Consider the following 11,483-nt stretch of genomic DNA (forward strand, 5'->3'; position numbering starts at 1 on the left):
ACTCAACTTTAAAGTTGTATATGAAGGTCTCTATAAAAGATCTTCATGATGTACAAATTTCTTTGTCATTTTTAAAACAAATATAATTAGAGCAATCAAGGCTTAAGAGAGCTTTGAATACTTATATATACACCATCATAATAACATTAAGTTTTTTAAGAGAGTTTTTATAAAGATATTAATGTATGCATTGAATCTTGTATTTGAATAATTTTAATTAGCCATAATTCCTTTGGACATCAATACAACTATATGTATAAGTGCATTTACAACAATACTTAGTTTTTTTAATTATTTGGTCAACTTACTTGTGATGATGGCTTAGTCCATTCTATAAGGAATTATTCCTAGTACCAAATTAAGTATCTTACTTGAAGAGGTTAGTTGAAAGTACAAGCTCATTATATCCTACTAATAAAAAGTACAAAAGAAGCTCTTAGAACTTGTTATTATGAAAATAACTTTAAAAAATACTTAAGTAAATTACCTAAAAGGTTGCCAACATAGCTTAAAAAATAGAATAATTACTAATTTAATACAAAGAAATCCATCATAATTTAAATATGCCAAAGGCACAAGTACTAATATCTACCATTGTAATAATTACAAAGTTAAATGATATAATATCTATACTTGCCTTTTCTTAGATGTTTATGCTTCACTTTCTTCTACCTCTCTATTATCAATAGTATTTGGTTCATTATTGATCAATCTCAGTGCATCACCAATAGCTTCTTCTCTAATATACTTGAATTAATAGTAGAGATATTATACCTCATATGAATATATTGAAAGTTTAGAATGACCTAATGATCAAATAATTTGAATGGATTTAAAAAATACTTCTATCATAACAAATTAATGTATTTTTCTTTTTATTTATTATTTACTAAGAATTGTGTGTTCATTCAAATGGGAGCTTATATACTAATAAAATTAATTTATGTTTGATTATATATAAACTAAGTTAATGTTGAATCAAATTTTATCTTGATTCTTCTATTTTGTCAAAACTTTGTTTGATATCGACAACCATGGCTTTCATCCTTTCTATTACTACAAATGCATAAAATTTGGTATTTAGAAGATCTACCAATGCCTTTTGCAATACACTCATAAATCAATACATACCTATTGCTAGTCAATAATAGTTAGTTCTATAATAAAAATTATATAAAAAATAGTTATTTAAAAATAAAAACAAACTATGTTTTGAATAGCAGTAAGTTTCATTCACTAACAAATATATAGAGGCTAAGACCAAATTTTGTTATTCAATTTTTCTTACCAAAATTACAACTTCTTTAGTTGGAGTTTGAGACCTTGACCAACATGCGCATGTAGTTTTTAAGGTGTATGTAGTCTTCTCTATACAACCTTCTTATTAGTTTTTAATTCATGATTAAATATTTGAGGTATTTCATAATAATGAAGAATAAAAAATATAGCAACTATAATGATAAAATATTATAGTTTAAATATACAAACTGATCCTTGCAAGATTCTAATGTTGTGAAAGAAAATTTAATACAAAAAATGGCCAATTCAACTTATCCACATAAAGGTGTATGCACATGATTGCACACACTCAAAACAATATGTACTTGGATGATTTGGATGGGCTTCTGCATGAACAAGATCTTGTATAATAAAACTTCATATTTAGACAAAAACCTCTCTGCTTGATAGCTTCAGTATGGACCTCTTCTCTTAGTAAATTAAACATTGTTGTATGATAATACAAATATATAATAAAGAATAAAATTATAGATATTATTATAAAAAAACCTAATAAAAATATGTAATAAAAAAGTAAGAATGAATGATAGAAAGGTAGTAAAAAATTTAGTCTTAATACTACTTTTTATAGAAGAGACTTCTATTTATTTTGTAGAAGTATAAATAAGCCAAATCAAAGTAAATAAGATAAGAAATTAATATAAATATATTTAAAAAATAATTAAAAATAGATTAAAGTAAAAATTATCTTAAATTATTAAAAATTAATATCCAAAGATAACAGATTGTCAACCAGGGTCAAAATCAAACCTTGAGGTATAAGCCATGTCTATATGGCAATTCTAACATTCTTTTGTAAATCAAAGAAATGGATTTGAGAGAAAAATTAAAGTAAGATTTGAAGCATTGGTTTCATATTATTTAAATCAATATTGAGATTTTGAAGAATTTTTAAAATAAGTAATATTCTGGGTAGAATGAAGATTTAAAAAATAAAAATATGTTTACAAATTTGAGGATTTCTTGAATTTTGTGGTGTATGTAGAAGTGAAATTTGGGCAAAGTGTTGGTGTGCTGGTTATAAATGTGTATATAAATTTTGAAATCAATTGAATATTTAAATTGAAGTATATGAGAGTTTTTGTGGATTGAGGTCTTAAAAATTGGAGTTTGAGGGTCAATGAGTATTTCTAAGATCTTTAACAATGTATTAATTAAAATGAAATGATTTTTTTTGTATAGATACTAGATTCAACTTTTAAGGTTTGGATAAAATTTAAAAGAAATTTAATAATTCAAAGAAGAAATATTGATGCTAGAAGTTCAACATTTATGTTGAAATAGAGAGCTACTCAATACTTTATTGGATTATCTTACATTTCTCTAAATTGATAAATATCATCAATATCATCTTTCTTATACTTGTTTCTAACTAAGATATTAAAAAGTGTACAAACTTTGAGTTAAGATTGACAATTCAATCATTAATTATTGAAATTTCAATCTTCTATAAGATTAGTTAAGAATTTATTTAAGATTTATAGGATTTGCTTAGGATTTGGTTTAGGATTTTTCTAGGATTTAGAATTCATTAGGATTTCATTAAAATTTGATGTTGTCATGTTACTACATGACTATATAGTAAAAAATAAAAACAAAGATATTATTATAGAATAGTCTATTAAGAAGATGTGATAAAAAAATAAGGATAAATGATAGGAAGATAATAAAAAGTTTAGTCTTAATGATGCCTTTTAAAGAAAGAGCTTCTATTTTCTTTGTAGGGGCATAAATGCCTCAATCAAAGTAAATGAGATAAATAATTGATATAGATATATTTAGAAGGAAATTATCAATAGATTCAATCATAAATTACTTTAAATTATTAAATATTGATACTTGAAAAGAATTAGTTATTAAGCTGGATTGAAATTAGACCATGAAGTACAAAAATATGTACCTACACCAATTCCAAGTTCTTGGATAGATTAGAGAATTAGGTTTGAAAATAGACTTATAAAAAAAATTTTAAGCATTTGTTTTATGTCAATCAAGTTAATATTCAATTTTTGGATGATTTTCAAAGTTAATAAAGTTCTTGGTTGGATTAGATTTTAAAAAGTAAAATTATGTGTAAAAAATTAAAGATTCTTAAGTTTTGTGGTATATATACTAGTAAATTTTAGGCAATGTATTGGTATTCTAGTTATTAATGTATGTGAAAATTTTGAGATCAATGAAACAATTAGATCAAAGTGTAAATATTTTTGCAAGTTGAGGTCTTAGAAATTGGAATTTGAAGGTTAGTGAATATTTTTAAGATCTTTAGCAATCAAATGATTGGATTGAAGAGATTTTTTCTTTATATAGAGAATAGAATTGATTTTCTATAGTTTAAGTATATTTTGGAGGTAATTTAATAATTTAAAAAGGAGATATTGGCACTAGAAGTTCAGCATTTAGATTGAAGTAAGAGGCTAGCAAATACCCAAGAAAAATTTAGGTTTGATATTCTAAATAGTAAGTTTGATCTTTTTCAAATTTACTATGCTTGTTGCCAATTGAGTTGTTAAAAGATGTATAAAATCTTATGTAAGATCAATGGTAAAATCAATAGATATTGAAGTTCTAAACTGCTTCAAGATTAAGTTAATTTGATTAAGGTTTGATTTAGGATTTAGAAATTGGTTAGAATTTAGGATTTTTTTAGGATTTAGTTGAGATTTGATTTAGAATTTAAATTTAAATTGCAAGGATTTTAATTAGAATTAAAATTAGTTTTGGTTGGAATTTATTTAAGATATATTTTGAATTTTATTTTAATATTTTTTTGAATTTCTTTAGGATTTCTTCATGCTTCTTTTGTAATTTCTTTGAGGTTTCTTTGGATTTGATTAAAGCTTGATTAATATTATTAAGGTTTAATTAGAGTTACTGAATATTCTATTAAAATTAAAATCTTATTGTTGCAATATTCTTTCTATCTTTCACAGCCAAGTACTTGGTGCATTTTCAAGCAAGGCTTCACGTAATACAACAACATATCTATGCATAAGCTGAACTATCATCAACAACTTTTGTTTCTATCTGTATTGCCATAAAATAAGATTGTCCTAAAATCATTGAATATAATGTCATGTCTTGAACAAAGAAATGTTGTTGTGTTGCAACATCTCCAATCTGAATTTTAACATCAAAGCAAGCTCTATATAATTCACCTTGTGTGTTATTAGTTACTAATATTATCCATCCATGCTCCATATCAATTGGCCATTTCTACTTCTTATAAAGATCTTTAGACATAAGATTTATTTTAAAACCATGGCCAATTAAAACAACAACTGATACTTTATGAATACCTCTGTAGTTGCACTTGCCCAATGCTTTTGAATATAATGGCCTGAAGCTTCTATTTCTTTATCACTATAATCTTTAAAATGTACTTGTTGAATATAAATATTTTTTTTATTTGTTGGTTTCTTGTGATCATTATCAACTTCTTCTTCATCCCTATATATTCTTACATCAATAGCATGACTCATTCCAACTTCATCCATTAATTGTTTCTTCTTTTTAATACTATCAATAATAATATCATGAAATTTTTTCTTTATAATTCCTAAAATCTCTTTTAATGTGAACTCCATCTTAGCATTTAATACACGTTTTTCAACACCTCCTTCAAATTTGTTACTACTTCAATATTAGAGAATAATTTATAAGCTATTGATTTAATTTAATTTTTAATTTTTAATTTTTTTTCTTCCAATATTGTTGAAGTATCCTTTATAGATAATTCTTGTGAAGCCACCTCACGAGCTTTGTTTTTTCAAGTTTGTCACTTAAAAATATTTCCTTCTCTTATATTTTCAAAATTTCTTCTTTTCTTTTCTTTAATCAAGGCTTCATGTTGGCTCTTGGCAATATATGCAAAAACCAAAAGAGCTTCTATAAGATCTTTTCAACTTGTTATATCTCATATTGTAGCTACAATTTTTAATAATACTTCTTTAGGCATCTTTCTTTTTTGGATTATAGAGATAACTGAAGTCCAAAATCTACTTGACTCTACACTTTTGTCAAAGTTATCATCTACTCTAGCACCATAACTTATACTTTCTTTTGTTGCTATTCCATAGGCTACTAAATAATCTTAAATCAATGTTCTCATACCTCCCTTGCAAAAATTAGTTTGAAGGAGGTTTCCTATATTTTTTAATATTACTTTCCTATCTTTCCAAAAAATAACTTCTTATTACATTATATTATCAAAACCATTACAATCCTTATTAGTATGAAAAATACTATGACACCAAATGCATCTTTATATATAAATTTTTTTAGAAATAGCTTTCAAATTGGTTGTAGAAGTCTTTTTGCAAGCAATTCTACAACATCTTCAACTTTGTTGTCAATCTTTCAACTTTTTCTTTATCTTCAAGTAGCAACTCTAATTTTTCTTATAATTTTCTATCGATAGCTTGAAGAAATAATTCAACCTTGTTTGGCCCTAATTTATTTATTTATTTTTTTAATAATTGAGAATATTATCTTTTAAACTTCTTTAATAATTTTATTGCTTATAAATTCTTGTTAGACTACTCAATCTATTTCTTAATAACACAATTAGTATCTTTCAAGAAATATTAGTCTTTTAATGCATATAAAAAGTTCTTCTATAAATTCTTATAATGCTTCATAATTCATGTAATATGTTTTCTTATCTTTGATATCATGGCAAGTCCAAATAGTTCAATCATCTTCTTCTTAGTAATTTTATTTGATTCTATTTTCCATACGTAACATCTTAAGTACTTTGAAATATTCCTTCCATCAAATTAGTCAATTTTATTGATCCCTACTTATAATGCTTTAGTTGCTAAAGCTTTCTTGCAATTGTTGCTTTTTTATTGCTAAATAGATAATAAAAAAGCTTGAAATATACTTCCAATGGTTGAATCCATATATATATATCTTGTCCTTTAGAAGAAACTCTACTAGAAGCTCCGCTTGAAGCTCTGCTTGAAGCTCCTCATATAGCTCTTTTAAAATTCTTGCTTTTATTATCTATTAAATAAAAATAAAAATAATTAAACTCTAATACCTCCTACTTCAAGCTTTCATGTTTGATTTACTATTTAGGTCGTATTATGTAAAGCCTTGCTTGAAAATGTACCAAACACTTAGCTATAGAAAATAGAAAGAATATTGCAATAACAAGATTTCAATTCTAATAGAATCGTAAATAACTCCAATTAAACCTTAAAAATGCTAATTAAGCTTTAATAAAATTCAAAGAAACCTTAAAAAAATTACAAAATAAGCATGAAGAAATCCTAAAGAAATTCAATTAAAGTATGAAAATAAAATTTAAAATATATCTTAAATAAATTTTAATCAAATTTTAATTTAATTCTACTTAAAATTTTAGTATTATTCACTTAAATTCTAAGTTAAATCCTAATTAAATCCTAAGTAAATCCTAAATTCTAATCAATTCTTAAATCTTAGATCAAATCCTAATTAAATTAATCTAACCTTGGGATAGTTTAGAACCTTAATATCTATCAATTATATTATTGATCTTTCTTAATATTTCACACACCTTCTAACAACTTAATTAAAAACAAGTATATTAAATGTGAAAAAGATTGAATTTACTATATAGAAGATCAAACTTAAATTTTGCTCAAGTGTTAGCTAGCCTCCTACTTCAATCTAAATGTTGAACTTCCAGTACTAATATTTCCTTCTTGAACTATTAAATCACCTTCAAAATATACTTAAATTATAGAAAATCAATTCTATTCTCTATATAAAAAATTCACTTCAATCTAATTAACAGATTGCTAAAGATCTTAAAAATACTCATTGACTCTCAAATTCTAATTTTTGAGACCTCAACTTGTAAAAACCTTTATACACTTTGATCTAACTATTTGATTGATTTTAAAATTTTTACACATACTAATATCTAGAATACCAACACATCATCTAAAATTTACTAATATACACACCACAAAATTTTAAAAACCTTCAATTTTGTAAAAATAATTTTATTTTTTAAAATCTAATCCAACCAAAAACTTTATTAACTTTAAAAATCATCCAAAAACTGAATATTAACTCAATTGATATAAAAAATGTTCAAAATTCTTTTATCAAGTTTGCTTTCAAATCTTATTCTTTAATCTACGAAAGAATCTTAGATTTGCTATAGATACATAGTTTTGTACCTCAAGATTTGATTTTGATCCACTTTGACAACTGGTCCTCTTTCAATATCAATATTTGGTAATTTGAGTTAATTTTTGCTTGAACCTATCAATAACTTCCTTTTAAACATGTCTTTATCAATTATTTTTTTCATTTATTTTGATTTGAGGTATTTATGCTCCTAAAAAATAAATAGAAGCCTCGTCTCTAAAAGGCAGCATTAAGACTAAATTTTTTATTACCTTCCTAATATTTGTCCTTGTTTTTCTACCACATCTTTTTACTAGGCTATTATAGAATAATATCTATTTTTAAAAATTTTTACCATATAGTTGTGTTATTATACAATAATAAAGTGAAGTTAGAAAGAAATTAGTATAATTTCTAATCATACTTCTTAATCATGAATAAAATCAAGATAAATTAAGAGAGAGGCTATTGCCAAGAGTTATTGAAGGATTTAAGGATTTATAAAAAGTACCATTGCAAGATTATAGAAGTACAAAGGAAGAGGTACTCTCATAAGATGTAGGTACCTTTGATACAAGTTTTATTGGTATTTTTGAAAATAGAAGTATTATATATAAGAAAATTGATAATTTAAAAAAAAAATTAAAAAAATACATAATATTGAAAGGAAATTATGTAAATTTGAGACATTAGAAGATGATGAGGTAATTTTAGATGTTTATGAAGAAAATGAATCGGAGGATTTTTGGAATTAATTACATCTATTGAATTAAGAGATCTTGATAAGATTGTGGAAATTCATTCAAGGAAGGTTTATACTATACTTAAATCTCTTGAAGTATCAAAAGTGATTGTTGAGATAAAATATAAAACAATAAATAAGAAGATAAAACTTATTGTTGATCTTTTATCAGAAGATTCTATAAAATAGATAGAAGAAGCATCAAAAGAAGGAAGTTTAAGAGATTCAAAGAATATTAGACATCAATTTACAAAAGAGACTTTTGAAGAATTGAAGATTGGATGTGATGGTTCTTTATTACTAGTAGCAACTAAATATTTTAAAAAAATGCTTGCAAAATGAGATAAATCATTTACCTTTAAACTTCATGAAATACAATGTATAGATTCTATTATTATTATTCTTATGATTATCTTCAAGGTATCACAAATATCTCAAAACTTAAGGCCAATTTTTGTTCCAAGGGCACATTTATCTAAATTGGTGGAGTTATTGAAGGAAAAGATGTAAATAAAGATTTTTGAACCTTTTTTTGTTCTATATTCTAGTTGTTGGTTTATAATATCTAAAAAAAATGGATCATTGCATTTTATCCAAGATATGCAGCCAATAAATGTAGTAACTATTAGAAATGTAGATATAAGATCTTTAGTAGATGAGTTTGTAGAAGCATTTATGGAGAGGATAATTAATTCAATAGATGATTTATATTTAAACTATGATCAATTTCAACTTACAAATGGAAGTAAAGATTTAACAAAAATGAGAATAATACTTGAACTACTTAAAATATGTATTCTTTCACAAGGTGCCACTAATTTATTTGCACATATAATAAATGAGATAAATAATGTATTGAAAGACTTCATTTGTAAAAAAACTATGCCTTTTTTAGATGATGTTAGTATCAAAATATGTAAGAAAAGAAATAAAGATGAGACTTTAGATGAAAAGGGGTGTCACAAGTATGTTATTGATTTTGTACAAGATTGTGAAAAGATTTTAACTTGATTGTAAGAAGTTCATGTTACACTTTCAGGAACAAAATCTACATTTGGAGTACAAGAAGTTATTATTGTTGGATATTTGTGTCAATTTTATGAGAAGAAACTAAATCTAAATAAAATTGATGCAATTTGAAGGATGAAAGATATATGTAATTCTTTAATAGAAGTACATAGGTTTTTAAGGGCTTGTATGTTTTATTGAATATGGATTCGTCATTACGCTCATATAAAAAATCCATTGTATGAATTATTATGCAAAGATTATCAATTTAAATGGAAACAAAAGTACACTAAAATAATACAAAAGCTAAAGTTTTTATTCTTGATACCTCCAATTTTAAGAAGAATTAATTATAAATATAATAGGAAAATAATACTTATTATAAATACTAGTCTTATTGCTATTAGGTGGATTGTAGATCAAGATGATTCAAGTGGGAATAATTTTGCAGTTCAATTTGGAATTAAAGTTTTAAATAGTCATCAACATGCATATTCTCAAATCAAATGAAAACTATAGGGAGTTGTTTTAGCTATAAAAGTTGAAAAAGATTATTTGATTGAAGCAATACTAGTAATTGAAATAGATTGCTTACCATTGCTTGAAATGATTATTAATTTTTCAACATTAGATATTGTAATGTTAAAACTAATTTTTTATATCAAATCATTAAATCCAAAATTTAAGCATGGTACCAAAAAAGACAATTTGGTAGAAAATATGTTGTTTCAAGTAAGGTATGAAAGAGAAGATAAGACGGTTGAAGACATTGATGATGTTGGATCGAAATTCTATTTAGTATCAAATCTTAATATAGATAACAAGTTATTTTTTGAAGAGCTTTATGAAGGAGAGTTATTGAATATTGGTTATTATTTGAATACCTTGATTAAAGAAAAAAAATTAATCTACTTAAAAATTTAAACAAATAAAAAAAAAGGCATATAGATTTTTACTTCAAGAAGGATTTTTAAGAGAGAGATCAAAGAAGAAGATTGGAATGCCATAATAAGTGATAGGCAATAAAGAAGAACAACAAAAATTATTAAAAGAATTTCATGATAGTTTATAGGGAAGACATAGGAGAATTTGGACTACTTTTGCTAAACTTAAAGAATAATATTGATAAAAAAATATATATCAAGATGTGCTTTTATTTTTAAAATCATGTAAAACTTATCAAACATTGTCGTATTACATGGCATTTGGCTTGAGAATGCACCAAGCACCTGACTGTGGAAGATAAAAGAAAAATTACAACAACAAGTCCTAACAACTTTAATAGATTCTGAAACAAATTACAATTAAAGATTAGCAAGTATAATTCAAACACGAATCAAATTCAATCAAAATTTCAAAGGAATTATGTAAGAAATATAAAGTATTTTTAAAGACCCTTTAAAGAAATCATAAAGAAATAATATAGGATTTCAAAAATATACTAAAATAGAAATCTTAATAAAATATTAAAATAGAAACCTTAATTAAATCCTAACCAAATCTTAACCAAATCTTAGTCAAATCCTAACCAAACTTTAATAAAATCCTAACCAAATCCTAACCAAATCTTAGTCAAATCCTAACCAAATTCTAATAAATCCTATATAAATCTTAATCAAATCTTAATAAAATCCTAATCAAATCCTAAACAAATTTTAATCAAATCCTAACCAAATTTTAACCAAATCCTAGTCAAATCCTAAAAATCCTAATCAAATTCTAACCAAATCTTAAACAAACCTAAACAAACCTTAATCAAATCCTAATCAAATCTTAAATAAACCTAAACAAATCTTAATCAAATTCTAATCAAATCTTAAATAAATCTAAACAAACCTTAATCGAATCCTAATCAAATCTTAAACATATCCTAACCAAATCTTAAATAATCCAAGTAATTCCTACAGTAGATTTTAACTTCAATAACTAATGAATGAATTATTGATTTTAGCTCAAATTTTACTCACCTCTTTACAATTAAGTTGACTATGAGCATAATTTTTTTGAATTAGATTAAACTCTCTAAAAAGAACAACCCTAATATTTGCTCAAATGTTGGTTAGCTTCCTTCTTCAATCTGAATGTTGAATTTCCAATATCAATAACTCCTTATCAAACCATTTGATTGATTTCAAATTTTTTAAATATATAGGAAAATAAGTCTATTACTTACACACATTTGATAGATTGCAAGAAATCTTAGAAATCCTCACTAGACCTAAAACTCTACTTCTCAAGATTCCAACCTACTTAAACCTCAATAATCCTTGATCCAACCCTTCAATCAAGCTAAAACTCATAACATATA

The sequence above is a fragment of the Physcomitrium patens genome, chromosome 8 (assembly GCF_059467195.1).
Source record: "Physcomitrium patens ecotype Gransden chromosome 8, ASM5946719v1, whole genome shotgun sequence".
Taxonomy (NCBI): Eukaryota; Viridiplantae; Streptophyta; class Bryopsida; order Funariales; family Funariaceae; genus Physcomitrium; species Physcomitrium patens.